Raw genomic sequence first — 18,139 nt, 5'->3', positions numbered from 1 at the left:
CGGTTAAGTTGTTGAGGGCTTATTTCTTCTCCTATGATAAAAATCCTTCTCTTTCAACCGCCAAACTTCTCAGGGGAGCATTTGAAACCGCTTGGCACCATTTTTGAGTGACTTGCCATAAGTCAGATTTTTGATGACATTGTGACCACGGGGCTTAGGGATTTTTTCAAAAAAAGTTTTTTTGCTGGAAAAGTTGTTGAGAGCTGATTTCTTGTCCTATGAAAAAAAGACTTCTGTTTCGACCGCCAAAACTCTCAGGGGAGCATTTGCAACCGCTTGGCACCATTTTTGAGTGAATTGCCAAAAGTCAGATTTTTGATGAAATTGTGATCCTGGGGCTTAGGGATTTTTTCAAAAAAATGATTTTCTGCCGGGTAAGTTGTAGAGGGCTGATTTCCCGTCCTGTGATGAAAAGCATTCTGATTTGACCGCTAATGTTCTCAGGGGAGCATTTGCAACCGATTGGCACCATTTTTCAGTGAATTGCCGAAAATCATACTTTTTGTGAAATTGTGACCCCGGGGCTTAGGGATTTTTTTCAAAAAAATATATTTCTGCTTGCTAAGTTGTCGAGGGCTTATTTCTTGTCCTATGATAAAAAGCCTTCTGTTTCGACCGCCAAAACTCTCAGGGGAGCATTTTCAACCGCTTGGCACCATTTTTTAGTGAATTGCCAAAAGCCAGATTTTTGATGAAATTGTGACCCCGGGGCTTAGGGATTTTTTCAAAAAAAATGTTTTTTCTGCCGGTTAAGTTGTTGAGAGCTGATTTCCCATCCTGTGGTGAAAAGACTTCTGTTTCGACCGCCAAAACTCTCAGTGGAGCATTTGCAACCGCTTGGCACTATGTTTGAGTGAATTGTCAACAGTCAGATTTTTGATGAAATTGTGACCCCGGGGCTGAAGGATTTTTTCAAAAAAATGTTTTTCTGCTGGAAAAGTTGTTGAGGGCTGATTCCTTGTCCTATGATAAGAAGTCTTCTGTTTCGACCGCCAAAACCCTCAGGGGAGCATTTGCAACCGTTTGGCACCATTTTTGAGTGAATTGCCGAAAATCATACTTTTTATGAAATTGTGACCCCGGGGCTGAGGGATTTTTTTAAAAAAAAAAATTTTCTGCTGGCTAAGTTGTCGAGGGCTTATTACTATGATAAAAAGCCTTCTGTTTCGACCGCCAAAACTCTCAGGGGAGCATTTGCAACCGTTTGGCACCATTTTTGAGTGAGTTGCCGAAAATCATACTTTTTATGAAATTGTGACCCCGGGGCTTAGGGATTTTTTCAAAAAAATATTTTTCTGCCGGCTAAGTTGTCGAGGGCTTCTTTCTTGTCCTATGATAAAAAGCCTTCTCTTTCGACCGGCAAACCTCCCAGGGGAGCATTTGCAACCGCTTGGCACCATTTTTGAGTGAATTGCCAAAAGTCAGATTTTTGATGAAATTGTGACCCCGGGGTTTACGGATTTTTTCAAAAAAATGTTTTTTTGCTGGAATAGTTGTTGAGGGCTTATTTCTTGTCCTATGATAAAAAGCCTTCTTTTTCGACCGCCAAAACTCTCAGGGCAGCATTTGCAAGCGTTTGGCACCATTTCTGAGTGAGTTGCCGAAAATCATACTTTTTATGAAATTGTGACGCCGGGGCTTAGGGATTTTTTCAAAAACATATTTTTCTGCCGACTAAGTTGCCGAGGGCTTATTTCTTGTCCTATGATAAAAAGCCTTCTGTTTCGACCGACAAATCTCTCAGGGGAGCATTTGCAACCGTTTGGCACCATTTATGAGTGAATTGCCGAAAGTCAGATTTTTGATGAAATTGTGACCCCGGGGCTTAGGGATTTTTTCAAAAAAATGTTTTTCTGCCGGTTAAGTTGTTGAGAGCTGATTTCTTGTCCTATGAAAGAAAGACTTCTGTTTCGACCGCCAAAGCTCTCAGGGGAGCATTTGCAACTGCTTGGCACCATTTTTGAGTGAATTGCCAAAAGTCAGATTTTTGATGAAATTGTGACCCCGGGGCTTAGGGATTTTTTCAAAAAAAATGTTTTCCTGCTGGTTAAGTTGTTGAGAGCTCATTTCCTGTCTTGTAATGAAAAGACTTCTGTTTCCACTGCCAAAACTCTCAGGGGAGCATTTGAAACTGCTTGGCAACATTTTTGAGTGAATCGCCAAAAGCCAGATTTTTGATGAAATTATGACCCCAGGGCTTAGGGATTTTTTCAAAAAAATGTTTTTCTGCCAGTTAAGTTGTTGAGAGCTGATTTCCCGTCCAGTGATGAAAAGCATTCTTATTTGACCGCCAAACTTCTGAGGTGAGCATTTGCAACCGTTTGGCACCATTTTTTAGTGAATTGCCGAAAGTCAGATTTTTGATGAAATTGTGACCCCGGGGCAGAAGGATTTTTTCAAAAAAATGTTTTTTTTCGGCTGGAAAAGTTGTTGTAGGCTGATTTCTTGTCCTATGATAAAAAGACTTCTGTTTCGACCGCCAAAACCCTCAGGGGAGCATTTGCAACCGTTTGGCACCATTTTTGAGTGAATTGCCGAAAATCATAATTTTATGAAATTGTGACCCCGGGGCTGAGGGATTTTTTCAAAAAAATATTTTTCTGCTGGCTAAGTTGTCGAGGGCTTATTTCTATGATAAAAAGACTTCTGTTTCGACCGCCAAAACTCTCAGGGGAGCATTTGCAACCGTTTGGCACCATTTTTGAGTGAGTTGCCGAAAATCATACTTTTTATGAAATTGTGACCCCGGGGCTTAGGGATTTTTTCAAAAAAATATTTTTCTGTCGGCTAAGTTGTCGTGGGCTTATTTCTTGTCCTATGATAAAAAGCCTTCTCTTTCGACCGGCAAACCTCTCAGGGGAGCATTTGCAACCGCTTGGGACCATTTTTAGGTGAATTGCCGAAAGTCAGATTTTTGATGAAATTGTGACCCCGGGGCTGAGGGATTTTTTCAAAAAAATGTTTTTTTTGCTGGAATAGTTGTTGAGGGCTGATTTCTTGTCCTGTGATAAAAAGACTTCTGTTTCGACCGCCAAAACTCTCAGGGGAGCATTTGCAACCGCTTGGCACAATTTTTTTAGTGAATTGCCAAAAGCCAGATTTTTGATGAAATTGTGACCCCGGGGCTTAGGGATTTTTTCAAAAAAATCGTTTTCTGCTGTTTAAGTTGTCGAGGGCTGATTTCTTTCCCTGTGATAAAAAGCCTTCTGTTTCGACCGACAAACCTCTCAGAGGAGAATTTGCAACCGTTTGGCACCATTTTTGAGTGAGTTGCCGAAAATCATACTTTTTATGAAATTGTGAACCCGGGGCTTAGGTTTTTTTTCAAAAAAATATTTTTCTGCCGCCTAAGTTGTCGAGGGCTTATTTCTTGTCCTACGATAAAAAGCCTTCTCTTTCGACAGCCAAACCTCTCAGGAGAGCATTTGCAACCATTTGGCACCATTTTTGAGTGAATTGTCAAAAGTCAGATTTTTGATGAAATTGTGACCCCGGGGCTTAGGGATTTTTTCAAAAAAATCGTTTTCTGCTGGTTAAGTTGTCGAGGGCTGATTTCTTTCCCTCTGATAAAAAGCCTTCTGTTTCGACCGACAAATCTCTCAGGGGAGCATTTGAAACCGCTTGGCACCATTTTTGAGTGAATTGTCGAAAGTCAGATTTTTGATGAAATTGTGACCCCGGGGCTGAAGGATTTTTTCAAAAAAAAAATTTGTCTGCCGGCTAAGTTGTCGAGGGCTGATTTCTTGTCCTATGATAAAAAGCCTTCTGTTTCGACCGCCAAACCTCTCAGGGGAGCATTTGCAACCGTATGGCACCATTTTTGAGTGAATTGCCGAAAGTCAGATTTTTGATCAAATTGTGACCCCGGGGCTTAGAGATTTATTCAAAAAAATCTTTTTCTGTCGGTTAAGTTGTCGAGGGCTGATTTACTTTCCTGTGATAAAAAGCCTTCTGTTTCGACAGCCAAAACTCTCAGGGGAGCATTTGCAACCGTTTGCAACCATTTTTGAGTGAGTTGCCGAAAATCATACTTTTTATGAAATTTTGACCCCGGGGCTTAGGGATTTTTTCAAAAAAATATTTTTCTGCCGCCTAAGTTGTCGAGGGCTTATTTCTTGTCCTATGATAAAAAGCCTTCTCTTTCGACAGCCAAACCTCTCAGGAGAGCATTTGCAACCGTTTGGCACCATTTTTGAGTGAATTGCCGAAAGTCAGATTTTTGATCAAATTGTGACCCCGAGGCTGAGGGATTTTTTTCAAAAAAATGTTTTTCTGCCGGTTAAGTTGTTGAGAGCTGATTTCTTGTCCTATCAAAGAAAGACTTCTGTTTCGACCGCCAAAGCTCTCAGGGGAGCATTTGCAACCGCTTGGCACCATGTTTGAGTGAATTGTCAAAAGTCAGATTTTTGATGAAATTGTGATGAGCATTTGATGAAATTCAGATGAGCATTTGCAACCTTTTGCACCATTTGTGAGTGCATTGGAGAAAGTCAGATTTTTGCTGAATTTGTGCCCCCGGGGATTAGGGATTTTTTCAAAAATATCTTTTTCCACAGGTTAAGTTGTCGAGGACTGATTTCTTGACATGTGATGAAAAGCCTTCTGTTTACATCGCCAAACCTTTCAGGGGAGCATTTGCAACCGTTTGACACCATTTGTGAGTGAATTGTAGAACGTCAGATTTTTGCTGAAATTGTGACCCCGGGGCTTTTCAGGGGAGCATTTGCAACCGTTTGAACTTTTAAAATCGACTGTTTGCAGAGAATTTGTGTATTTTGTGTTGCAATTCTGGCAGTAATGATAAAAGCAAACTTTCCTTGCAGGATTGGCAACTGACTGGGACAACTTTGCCAACTCTGTGCTTGTGTCTTAAACAGTTTATTCTCTCTCTCTCTCTCTCTCTCTCTCTCTCTCTCTCTGTGTGTGTGTGTGAGAGAGAGAGAGAGAGGGAGAGAGGGAGAGAGAGAGATCAGATGATCAAGTGTATCCCTGTATGGAAATAACTGTGTTTCACTGGGTGGAAATAACCATGCTTACTAGCTAATGTCTACGATGCATTCCTCTATTAAGGAACAATTACAGTGGTTGGTTGAAAAGCTGGGTAGTTAGAATCTTAGGTTCATGACTAACCCAAACTGAACAAGGTATGCTTTATCCCTTCAGTTCTGGCCATCTTCAGTACACCTTGCCTGCATTAGATTGTGACTGTTTGCAAAGTTTTATATGATTTCGCAAAGGACGTCCACTTTCATCTCAAAAAGGGAGGGTGTGGAATTGTGTTTGCATGAGCTGGAGTTCCTTTCAGTCTGGCACAAGCCTGAAGTCATCTTCTGCGACAGCTAGACTGGTGACTGGGAGTGGCCGCCTAGACCATATAACACTGGTCCTGAAAGATCAGCATTGGCTCCTAGTACATTTCTGAGCACTATTCGAAGTCTTGGTGCTGACCTTGAAAGCCCTAAATGACCCTGGCACTGTATACCTGAAGGAGCATCTCAACTCCCATCGTTCAGCCCGGACATGGAGATCAAGCACTGAGAGCCTTCTGGCGGTTCCCTCACTGCGAGAAGTGAAGATACAGGGAACCAGGCAAAGGGACTTCTCGGTAGTGGCGCCTGCCCTGTGAAACACCCTGCTATCAGATGTCAAAGAAATAAACAACTATCTGACTTTTAGAAGACATCTGAAGGCAGCCCTGTTTAGGGAAGTTTTTAGTGTTTGATGTTTTATCATGTTTTTAATATTCTGTTGTGAGCTGCCCAAAGTGGCTGGGGAAACCCAGCCAGATGGGCAGGGTAATAATAAAAAAATGTTATTGTTATTATTTAATAAAAAAAATTGACACACATTAAGTAACATATGCCACTGATGTAGTGGTTAAGAGCGGCAGACTATTAATCTGGTGAACCGGGTTCGCATCTCCGCTCCTCCACATGCAGCTGCTGGGTGACCTTGGGCTAGTCACACTTCTCTGAAGTCTCTCAGCCCCACTCACCTCACAGAGTGTTTGTTGTGGGGGAGGAAGGGAAAGGAGAATGTTAGCCGCTTTGAGACTCCTTTGGGTAGTGATAAAGCGGGATATCAAATCCAAACTCTTCTTCTTCCCTCTCAAACTTTAATGACCACTGACAGTCAGCCAGAGGTAATAATTATCCCTGTGTTTGAATGTATGTGGTAAAAGGCAAAGGGCTCAAAGCATAATATGAACATAACAGGAAAATCTTTCTGGTAGGACAATTTTGTAAACTTTAAAACATATTGCAGGCTGTTTTTAGTATAAACCAATAATGAACAATATTCATCACATGAGGGGTTTTTGTTTTTGCTTTTCTGCAAATGACACACAATCACTGCCAGCTAATAATACCATATTTACTTGAATGTAATGTGCACCTTTTTTTGCCAAATTGTACTGCAAAAGTTAGAGTGTGCATTAGATCAGATGGGGCATTTTACATTCGCCAGCAAATACTTCTTTGGTCTCAAAGTTTTGAAAATTGAGGTGTGCATTAGATTCAATGGCACATTAGATTTGTGTAAATACGGTAATAATAATAATCCATTCAAATCAAGTATATACTGTATGTCAATAGCCATGAAAGAAGTCCCCAGTTTAGGCTCAGTGTGATATTTTGTGAATAATTACTATTCATCTGGGTTCACATTTCCACCCAAGCGTGTGAAGCATCACCAGAGATGGAAGATTGTAACTGAAATGAAATAAATGGTTTATTGATACACACCAGAGAATACAGAAATGATAATGTGAGCAATGGCAACATAAATGGGAACATAAATGTGAATCACTCTGTACGGTGTAAAAAAAGAAGGCAATGCAATGTGAATAATATGAGACAGAGCCAATTAATTCTGTTCCAAGTAGATCCATTGAAATTAATTGATATGGCTAACATAGGTCCAGTAATTTTAATATGTCTACTCTGAGTACGACCAATTGATAAAATCACAATCGCTAAGTATGCACACACCCCACTTTGCTTTCTCTCTGTATATCTGTATATCTATATATCCATATAGATATACAATGGTACCTTGGGTTCTGGAGGTCCATTCTTAACCTGAAACTGTTCTTAACCTGAGGTACCACTTTAACTAATGGGGCCTCCCGTTGCCGCTGCGCCGCTGCGTGATTTCTGTTCTCATCCTGAAGCAAAGTTCTTAACCTGAGGTACTATTTCTGGGTTAGCGGAGTCTGTAACCTAAAGCGTCTGTAACCAAGGTACCTCTCTCTCTCTCTCTCTCTCTCTCTCTCTCTCTCTCTCTGTGTGTGTGTGTGTGTGTGTGTATGCATATATATGCAAGCTCTACACTTCATCCTTCTAATACTCCCCCCATCTTAACTTGTTTGAAAGCACCCTCTGCTCCCTAGCTGTTCACACTGCATAGCATCTTAGCATTACATTCAGCACAATGCAATTGTTATCAGTCTGGTATAGTGGAATCCTCCCATCTCCAATATTGCAGAAACAGAAGACAGGAAGAGAAAGGAAATGGGGGGAAAGGAAAAAAAATCAAGCAAGGGCAAGCCTCAGCAGAACCTAAGTGTGTGTATATGTGTGTGTGGAGATTATGGTGTCGAAGCCCAACTATACTGAGTGAACCTCTGCTTACACAGCACTCAAAGATGAGATGAGACCTTTATGACATGTTGGAACAGGTCAGCACCAGAACCTTTCCTGGAGGAAATGGAACTGATGTCCCCACAAGTTGGTTTTGCTTCCACTGTCACACAAGACACTCAAGCTATGAGGGCCCATTCCATATCAGCATGTTCCAGTTTCACCATCTGCTGTGCTAACTGCATAAGGCCCTCTCAGTCTCTTATCAAGTATGTTTCCTTCATTGTTACGTTCAGTTTGCACAAAGACGGACTTTTCTGTTGCCATCATCCATTTTTGGTTTATCATGTCTGATCTGAGACTTTCTGCATTCATTGGTTCCTTGGGCCTAGCAGAGGTTGATGGATATAATAATAAAAGATACATATATTTGCAAAAGCGTATTGATACTATCAGGTTAGAAATAGGAGATCCATGACTTCTGATAAAACTCGTGGCTACAGAGTGCTTCTTCTTAACGCCCCTGTTAAATACAAAGTAAACAGTGAGAAGAGAAAGTTGTATGCATGTTATCTGCAGATAATAATAATAATAATAATAATAATAATAATAATAATAATTTTTGTTTATACCCCCACCCTGCCCTGCCAAGACCGGGCTCAGGGCGGCTAACAAATATAAAAACAATTGATTAGATAACTCATGGCCTGCAACAAAATACAGTTCTGCTAAATATTTATGGTATTAGGTTGGTTCCATATGCAAACACCGGTAGAAACATGGATAATCTGTGGCACTCCAGAAATTGTTACACTCCATCAGCCTCAGACAGCATAATCAATTCTCTGGAGGTTCACAGAGTCCTAAACCCTGCACTAGTATAAGCCTGTTCACACATTACATTAAATGGTAGTTTAACAGCGCAGTGGCGTAGCGTGGGGGGTGCAGGGGGGGCCGGCCGCACCGGGCGCAACATCTGGGGGTTAGGGTTAGGGGGCGCAAATCCACGGGTTAGGGGGCGCAAATCCACGGGTTAGGGGGCGCAAATTACTTGCCTTGCCCCGGGGGCTGACAACCCACGCTACGCCACTGTAACAGCGCTGCAATATTTCTCTGGGGCCTATGAGTGTGTGATGATACAAAGCTGATCATGGCCAGAAAGGCAGAGGCATCAAATATCTCAGGAGCTATCCTGTGTATTCATGGAGATGCATGGGTTTTGAGGGGCAGACTTCTAAATACCGCTGTTGTTTGCATGGTTGCATGTAGTAAGTGAGAATTCCTTCAGGCAGGGAAGATTTTGCAAATTAACATAGCATTTGCACATTTTCCACTCAGGCCCAGTACACACAGATGATAGAGACAGGCAAATGTGGATGGGGGAGGGGGAAACTTAGTTTACTGGAAACTTTTGACCTTAGGACTCAATACCAGTATAGCAGTCTCATTAGTGATACCATCACTGTTACCTTATTTCCCTTTAATATTTTTAAAGAGAAGAATTATAGGGAGAATGAGACTGCAAGTGAGAAAGAGTGGAGTGTGACTCCAACACACCCAGGGCAGGAGGGGCAGGAGGAGGCTAGCACCTCCCCCCGCAAGGGGGCGGGGCAAATGAGGGTGGGGCAAAACGGCCTCGGTCCAGTATATCTGAAGGAGCATCTCCACCCCCATCGTTCTGCCCGGACACTGAGGTCCAGCACCGAGGGCCTTCTGGCGGTCCCCTCACTGTGAGAAGCCAAGTTACAGGGAACCAGGCAGAGGGCCTTCTCGGTAGTGGCACCCTCCCTGTGGAACACCCTCCCACCAGATGTGAAAGAGAACAACCACTACCAGACTTTTAGAAGACATCTGAAGGCAGCCCTGTTTAGGGAAGCTTTTAATGTTTGATGCATTACTGTATTTAAATATTTTGTTGGAAGCCTCCCAGAGTGGCTGGGGAACCCCAGCCAGATGGGCGGGGTATAAATAATAAATTATTATTATTATTATTATTATTATTATTATTATTATTATTATTATTATGGCATTGTGCAGCCAACCCCCACTGCCACTGACCCCAGCCTGAGCGCAGGTTGTTGCGCCCTTCTGGCACCCCCCTCCCCAGATCTGAGCCTTGCAAGGCTGCTCGGTGTGGGGACGTGGCGTAAACAAAAGTCACCTGGCTCAGTTGCTTTGCTTGTGTTTTGAAAGACACTCGCTGCTGCAGGGCGCCTGTTTGTGCGTGTCGTGTTTTCCTGTGGAAGGTTCCGCTTCCAGTTCGCCCCCACCCCACATCTCCAGTGGGATGGAGTCAGGTTTGCCCTCCCCCCCCCCATGGCTCCCCAAGCTGGTGACAGCCACTCCCAGTTCAGGATGGCAGTGCCAGGAGGTGGGTGCGCAGCGAGCTCGGAACTGAGCACTGGCACCGGGGAAGCAGTGTGCATGCCTCCCAGCTAGTTGGCCATTTTGTCACCCCCCTCATTGATGATACCCCACACCCCACACCCCGCACCCCCCTTCCTACACCACTGGAAAGAGGCAGAGTATGAGGGGCAGAAAGGAAGAAGATCAGAAACATAGAGAAAAGGAAATATTGATTATGTGCAACGACAAATTAAAATTTGGTCTTATTTGAAAGCAGGTGCTAAGTCTGACAAGGTTGAAGGTGACTGGTAATCACAAAATCAGCCTATTTTGAATATGCTTCCTTTCCTAAGAGCACTAAAAACCACAGTAACTTGGGGGTGGGGGGAAACAACCACAATTTATGTATGGTAAATTCTCTACCCTTGTGATTGAGTTTCAATATACGTACCTTTATCACACAGAGAGGATACTCCACGTTGCCTTCTGTGCAAAGCGCTCTGAAGGGAGGGGAGGACGGTTGTGGTATATAACCCGATTTACAGGAAAATTCAGCTGTGTCGCCAGATGCTGCATATATTTTTTGACTTCTTATCCACTTTAGCTGGATATTATAATGATCCATATCTTCTGTAGTTATTATACATGGTTCTGCAGAAAGGCACAGGTCATTTCACCTTTTAAAGATGAACTTGAGAGTGATAAAACAGCCACACTGCTTAAACTGTCAGCTTTCTAGGAAACCTATTTGAAATAGTGAGCCAGTGTGGTGTAGTGGTTAAGAGCGGTAGTCACGTAATCTGGGGATCCGGGTTCGTGTCTCCGCTCCTCCACATGCAGCTGCTGGGTGACCTTGGGCCAGTCACACTTCTTTGAAGTCTCTCAGCCCCACTCACCTCACAGAGTGTTTGTTGTGGGGGAGGAAGGGAAAGGAGAATGTTAGCCGCTTTGAGACTCCTGAAGGGGAGTGAAAGGCGGGATATCAAATCCAAACTCTTCTTCTTCTTCAAATAAATACATAATACAAAATTTTTAAAAAATGAAGCTGCCTGATATTGTCTATGGCAGCTGGTGGTGTCTCTATGAAGTCTGAGGCAGAGTTTCCCCCAAATCTGCTACCTGAAATCTTTTTTACTTGGAGATGCTAGGGGCTGAATTTTGGTCCTTCGGCATGAAAACTCTAGTCCTTTCCTAGAGTTATAGTCTTCATTTATCAAGTCGATCATATACTTCCATGGGACTTGAGCTAGGGATTTCTTACACTGAAAGCAAGAATTATGGCCCCAATCTAGACCAACATGTGGACTTTCTTGCCTATAGGAGGAAGGTGACTTGCTATCAATGCTCTAAGCACTAAGTTCAACATGGCCTCCAAAACTGGTGAATAGGATTGTTCCTAAAATACTGACTTTGCACATTTATTAGAAAGTGTAACCACATATATATGAATCAGAAGGTTTGATGAGTCTCCCTCTTCCACAATGCCATTGGTTAAATAGTTGATAGTTTATAATGTTCAAAAGAGCTGGACGATAAAGAAGGCTGATCGCCGAAGAATTGATGCTTTTGAATTATGGTGCTGGAGGAGACTCTTGAGAGTCCCATGGACTGCAAGAAGATCAAACCTATCCATTCTTAAGGAAATCAGCCCTGAGTGCTCACTGGAAGGACAGATCCTGAAGCTGAGGGTCCAGTACTTTGGCCACCTCATGAGAAGAGAAGACTCCCTGGAAAAGACCCTGATGTTTGGGAAAGATGGAGGGCACAAGGAGAAGGGGACGACAGAGGACGAGATGGTTGGACAGTGTTTTTGAAGCTACCAGCATGAGTTTGACCAAACTGCGGGAGGCAGTGGAAGACAGGAGTGCCTGGCGTGCTCTGGTCCATGGGATCACGAAGAGTCGGATACAACTAAATGACTAAACAACAACAACATTCTAACTGCTTTGCCTGAAAGGTACTGTATGTGGGACATTCTTGAAACATTTATAATTGGTTGAGCTGCTGAAACAAGAGCAGAAAGTCTGTTGGGAAAATACCTTGGCTCACCCTGCCAAATAGGAGGACCACCAATGAGGTGGCTGCAATACCAGTTTGTAGCAATAAAGTTCACTCTAAAACATCCAGATGTTGTTGGGTGACAACTACCATCATCCCTTGACCACTGGCCATGCTGGCTGGGGATAATTAGAGCAGAAGTCAAACAAAATGTAGAATGCACCAGGTTGAGGGTGTTACGATATTGAAGCAATGCAGCCGCGAGCTGCTGGTAGCTTGAAAGCAAAACATAATGGGAATGTTGGGACTGTTCCGTGGGAAACAGAGGGACAGTCAATTCACAGTGCAGAGGGCACCGGAATTAGCTCAGAGTGTAATATGAGCTGTACAGGAAGTTTTTCTACTCTCTTGACTGCTGAAGTTTGAAGAGAGCAGTCGTGTTTTCTGTAACGCTGCAAAGACAGAAATAAAGGCATGTAAATACGTTTCTGTCTATCTCTTTCCCCTGCCTGGGGGGGCAGGAAAGAGGGGTGTGTTCTTCTCACGCTGAGAAGGATCGCCTATCACGACCTCTGCCTGGATCTTGCAGGGAAAGCAGACAGGGAGGTCAACAGGAGACCAAGCCGGGTGCCTGGGAGAGTTGCCAGTTTCTCCTGATAAAGGCTTGATTTCCGACAGAGGGAGCCTGCCTTAGGATCAACCCAACATCAGGATGCTGTTACAAACTTAACATGTACACTTTTCTAGGTGTGCCGTTCAACAGAACAAGAATATAAAAGGTTATAGACTTCCCTCATACCTAGGCATACTGGTGCTTCCGTCCAATCGCCGTTGTTGCAACTCACCACTGAAGAGCCTTTCATTACATAAAGGCGTTGGCATCTGTATTCCACTGCTGCACCCGATGCATATTGTATCAGGGGTGTGTTGATAATATCTCCATTTTCAATAGGAGGAGGCCGACCACATTCTTCTCCAGAAGCTGCAATGATGCTTTCGATTATGCATACACTGATCACAAAAATTGCTGTGTGCACATAGATCCCAGCACACCTACTGAGGGAGGTACCTGATGGCAGATCCATATGCCTACCAGCCCACTGCCTGAGTGGAGGATTTGTGAGGAATCCCAAGGATTGACCACTTAGAAGTAACTGCACATGGCTTTGGCTACCATACAAAAGCAGCTGTCTGGGGCAGTGCTAGATAAAACCCTGCAGAGGTCCCTAGGCAGTCGAAATCTCAGGGCTCCCCTCACAAATTAATACATTTTTTTTATTTTACCAATCAACAATTTTAATAAACCAATTATAATCCATTGTCGTGGGGCCCTTGCTTATGGAAGCCCATACAATGACTTCTGCCAGTGCAGCAGGACTTTCACCCATCTCCTACCCCTGTGCCATTGGCTCTGGGGGAAGTCAGGAAAATCCCTCAGAACAGCACATGGGGAAGATGAGAGGCGAGATTATTTCATCAATTGAGCAGACATGCTTGCACTGATAGAACATTTGGAAAAGCATTACCGTATTTTTCGCTCTATAAGATGCACTTTTCCCCTCCTAAAAAGTAAGGGGAAATGTGTGTGCGTCTTATGGAGCGAATGCAGGCTGCGCGGCTATCTCAAAGCCAGAACAACTTCTAGCTTCTGGCTTAGCCACGCAAAGCCTCTGCAGGGCAGGGCACAGGGAGCCTTCATCCCCGTGCCCTGCGGAGGCTTCGCGGGGCTATCTCTGGCTTTTGCGGGAGGTGGGGGAAGGGACAGAGCACACAGCTTTGTCCCTTCCCCCACCTCCCAGAAAAGCCCCCAAGAGCCGCACTCCTCGTGGCTCGTGAAAGGGAGAGCTGAGCAGAGCGAAAAATAAGGTATGTTGAATTCCTCCTACAACAAATAACTTAACATCCATTTCCCCATGTACTCTCTCTCTCCCCCCCCCCCCGTCTCTTGACAAATAACTTACCACTTTGGGAAGTACAGGAGGTCCATAGGAGAAATGGAGCAAAACAGATCAGCCAGATCTTCATGGCACTTTGGGGAAAGTATAGCTGCTGGTACCACAAAAGCTTCCCTTTCAACAACCTAAATACTGGAAACCGTCTTGCTGCAAGGATCTTTCTGCTTTTATAATATAAGCGATGACTCCTATGGTATAGTTCCTTTTATTTTTGTGTGGTAAAGGAGGAACGACCAGAATCACACCCAATGAGAAGGGATTGCAAAAGTTCTGTGAACAGCAATTGCAAGAATTTGAGGGAGGAGCTATTTTGGCAGCAGTATCTTGCTGCCAATTGGTCTGGAAAAAGTCAACAAGACTGCCTGGCCTGTTCTGGACAACCTTTGGGTTGAGGATTATAGGCAGCACTTGGCGGAATAAGTTCATGAGCAGAGCAACTTCCACTTCTGCAATGGGACTTTCCTTCCCCTCTTTCAATCCTGCACTATCCCCGAATCTGGGTTTGGGGGAACCCTTACAAAGGAATTAGGGAGATCACAGGGGGAAGAGAGAGAGGAAAGTCCCATTGTGGTCCACTCATGCAATTATTTAATAGAATATCACCCTATGTCTGCATGTCAAGCTGCTGTTAAAAGTACAGCTACAATGGCCGCTTGAAAATACTACTTGGGCAGAAGGTGGAATCTGTTAAAATCATAGGCCGCCCACAACCAGTAGCATGCTGGGGGGAGGCATTTAGCAGATCTCCCAATGCTGACTGTGGCCTACAAGAAGGTAGAGGAGGAAGGTGGTGAGGTTGATGTGGTGTGAACACCCTGGCATGAGCACCAGTTTGGCTGCACTGGTGTGTTTGCACTGTGTCAACCTTACTCAACCCTGCCAGCACCAGCAGTGTCAGTAGTAGGAGGTCATGTAAGTGCCAGGACCTTACACTGCCAACTGTGCTAGGGGCAACCCAACATGGAAACCCTATGCATAATCCCACTAATACCATTTGGTTTAATAGCAGTATTTGGCTAGCAAGATCTGGTGATCTCACAAGATCTCAACAGAATCTGCCATTGTTGCTGCCAGGCACTGCTGCACAATCCAGGTAAGGGAGGCTTGGGCGGTGGTGAAATTCTCGGCATGTTGTATGCTGAAAGAAAATTATATGAGAATGATGTACCGGTGGTATTTGACTCCTAGTAAGCTAGCAAAAAGGGGTACGGGTGGCGCTGGGGGTTAAACCACAGAGCCTAGGACTTGCCGATCAGAAGGTCGGTGGTTCGAATCCCCACGACGGGGTGAGCTCCCATTGCTCGGTCCCTGCTCCTGCCAACCTAGCAGTTCGAAAGCACGTCAAAGTGCAAGTAGATCAATAGGTACCACTCCAGCGGAAAGGTAAATGGCATTTCTGTGCGCTGCTCTGGTTCGCCAGAAGTGGCTTAGTCATGCTGGCCACATGACCCGGAAGCTGTACACCGGCTCCCTCAGCCAATAAAGCGAGATGAGCACCGCAACCCCAGAGTCAGCCACGACTGGACCTAATGGTCAGGGGTCCGTTTACCTTTACCTTTAAGTTAGCAAAAATGTATAAGAAAAGTGGAAATATCTGCTGGAAGTGTAAGGAAATGAAAGGCATCTTCTCTCATATGTGGTGGACCTGTAGGGTTCTAAAAGCATTCTGGGAAATGATATATAATGAAATGAAAAAAATGTTTAAAATAACTTTTGTATAAAAAAAAAAAACAGAAGCATTTTTATTAGGAATTGTAGGTATCAACATTCCAAAGGAAAAGAAAAGACTTTTCATGTATGTGACAACAGACATGCAGAAGCTAATAGCCCAGAGATGGAAAGAAGACAAATCCCTACCAGAAAGGAATGGCAAACCAGGAAGCAAGAAGACCAAATCTTCAACGATGTGAAGGTGATGGACTATATGGAATTGGCGGAAATGACTGGCAGAATCTGAGACCAGGGAGAAGAGTTGGTGGAAGAAGACTGGAAGAAATTTAAAGACTACTTGCAGAAATACTGTAAAATTAATGAATGTTAAAATGATGTTGGAATGGAAATAAGTGGTTTTGGTAATAAGGTTAATAAGAATATGCAAATATAGATTGTTATATGGAGGAAAATATATAGTTATAATAGGTTAAGATACAGAGTAAAGATAAATGAAAGAATGTAAGGATTTGCTGAAAGGATTTTGTAAACGGGAATACAAAAAGGGGAGGTGTGAGGAGGTCAAGGAAATAAGTAAACGAGCCTAAAGATATTGAAAAATGGATTTTTTCTTTTTTAAATCCTTTTTTCTTTTTTTAGCCATCTGTTTTTTGTATTTTGTATTTCCTTTTTCTTTTTTAGGTTATCTTTTTGGTATTTTTCTTGTTATCTTTTTTCTTTTTTTGTGTAATCTGTGTTTATGTGTAATCTTTGGTATAATTTTCTTAGCTCTTTAAACTTATGTTTATTGTAAAACCTTAATAAATATTTTATAAAAACAAACAAACAAATCTTCAACGAAGAATGGGAAAAATTTATAATTTATCTAGGAGACCACTGTAAGCAGATGAAAACCTTAGCAGGATTTTAATAACACTTGTAATGTAGAAAATATTATGGATAATGTGGAAATATATAAAATATGGACTATGAAATAATATGCTGTTGAGAAGGTGGACAACGGGATCCATGGAGGGGAAGGTGGGAAGTCCAGAGATTTGGACAAATCTCTAAATAGGGATATGTAATTTGGATTGTTATAATTCTATATTTGTAAATTCAAATAAAAATTATTATATATGTAAAAAGAGAGGATTGGGTGGTGGTGAGTTGGGACGGCACCTTCCCCTTTCATATCGGGTGATGAAACAGAATGGCACTGTCCTTGCCTGTCCCTCAAAAATGCCATCTAAGAAGAGGAAAGGAATTCCTGCAGAAGGGCACTTTCCCTCCCCTCCCCTTCTTGAATGTACACTCTGTAAAATGGAAGACACTGCAGTATGAGGAGATCAGTCTTATAGCACACAGTCAACCCAAGTGGAGGTGACGATCTTCTTGTCATTGCCCCAGTCCCATCCTTGAAACTACAGTCTGTAAAGAGGAACGAAGGAGACACTCTAAGCAGAACAGGAGAGAACTGCCTTCTACTGAGCTCATTCACAGGGCCGTCTTAAGCATATGTGGTGCCAGGGTGCAAAGATCCACCCTGCGCCCCTAGGTTGCCCAGAGTTGTGCCAGTACAGAATGGTGGGGAATGCAAGCGGCATCGCAGGCAACATCTCCGAACAGGATCAGTGCGCTCCTATTCTTTGGGTTTTGTTGCTGCCTTCGGTGCTGTCAGCGCTGCGGGTCCCACCACAATGTTACACAGCACTCCAGGCGTGGCACTGAAAGTGTTAGCTGCCATGAAGCTGGGGCAAGAGTCAACAGCCGAGCGAAGCCGAGCCTGTCAGAGAACCGCAGGATCTTCTGTGGCGGCGGCTCAGCATGGGATGGAAGGCGTGAGTTGGAGTCCGGGGAAGCGCCCCTTGCAGCAGAAGAGTCTACAGTGCTCCGACGAGCTCTGCTCCGCTCGGCTGTCGGTGGCTCTCCTCCGGACTCCAAGGCTCGGTCCCGGACTCTTGGTGCCATGCACCCCTAGTGCCAATGGTTACGATGGCCTTGCTCCAGTATAGGATATAGCCAGGGCCTGATTTATGTATAGGCTATGTAGACTAGGGCCTCTAAATCTAGGGGGCCTCACCAGCCTACCCGCTCCCCAGCAGGCAACCTCCCCTCTCCCAAAATTGCAAACCCAAGACTTCCTGCAAGGGCAGGGAAACTCAGAGCCAGCACCCATTAGACTCAGTGATGGCCAGAGGGGGCCCAATTTGAAGAGGTGGGGCCCAACTTTACACTTTTTTTGGTAGGGCCACAGTTCGCAACCAAAGGCCTCAACATCTTAAACTGCAGAATTTTATTTTATTTTTTAAAAAATCCCTAAACTCCTGGTCAGAATTTCTCAAAAAATCTGACGTTCTCCAATTCACTCAAAAATGGTGCCAAACTGTTGCAAATGCTCCCCTGAAAGGTTTGGCGGTGAAAACAGAAGGGTTTTCCCGCAAGTTCAGTCATCGAGGGCTAATTCTTTTTCCGATGATAAAAACCCTTCTGTTTCCACCGAAAAACCTTTCAGGGGAGCATTAATAACAGTGGGGCCCCATTTTTGAGTGAATTGCAGAACATCATATTTTTGCTGAAATTGTGCCCGCGCAGCTTAGGGATTTTTTC

The 18,139-nt window shown here is 43.8% G+C and overlaps 1 long non-coding RNA gene across 2 annotated transcripts; it reads right to left on the bottom strand.

Annotated features, from left to right (window-relative positions):
• Window positions 1-6,711: 6,711 nt before the first annotated feature.
• On the bottom strand, window positions 6,712-14,147 carry LOC309534642. Of its 2 annotated transcripts, none has more exons than XR_014220820.1 (4): window positions 13,886-14,147; window positions 12,724-12,906; window positions 10,378-10,577; window positions 6,712-8,103 (listed from the first exon to the last, which is right to left on the bottom strand). It is a non-coding gene; the product is annotated as an uncharacterized lncRNA (long non-coding RNA). The 2 variants fall into 2 exon arrangements; XR_014220821.1 differs by having other exon boundaries at window positions 12,724-12,897; window positions 13,889-14,147.
• Between the last annotated feature and the right edge of the window lie 3,992 nt (window positions 14,148-18,139).

This window comes from Podarcis vaucheri (assembly GCF_965113315.1).
Source record: "Podarcis vaucheri genome assembly, chromosome: 6".
Taxonomy (NCBI): Eukaryota; Metazoa; Chordata; class Lepidosauria; order Squamata; family Lacertidae; genus Podarcis; species Podarcis vaucheri.
Note: the sequence above shows the minus strand (reverse complement) of the source record. Positions and strands in the feature narration are given on the sequence as shown.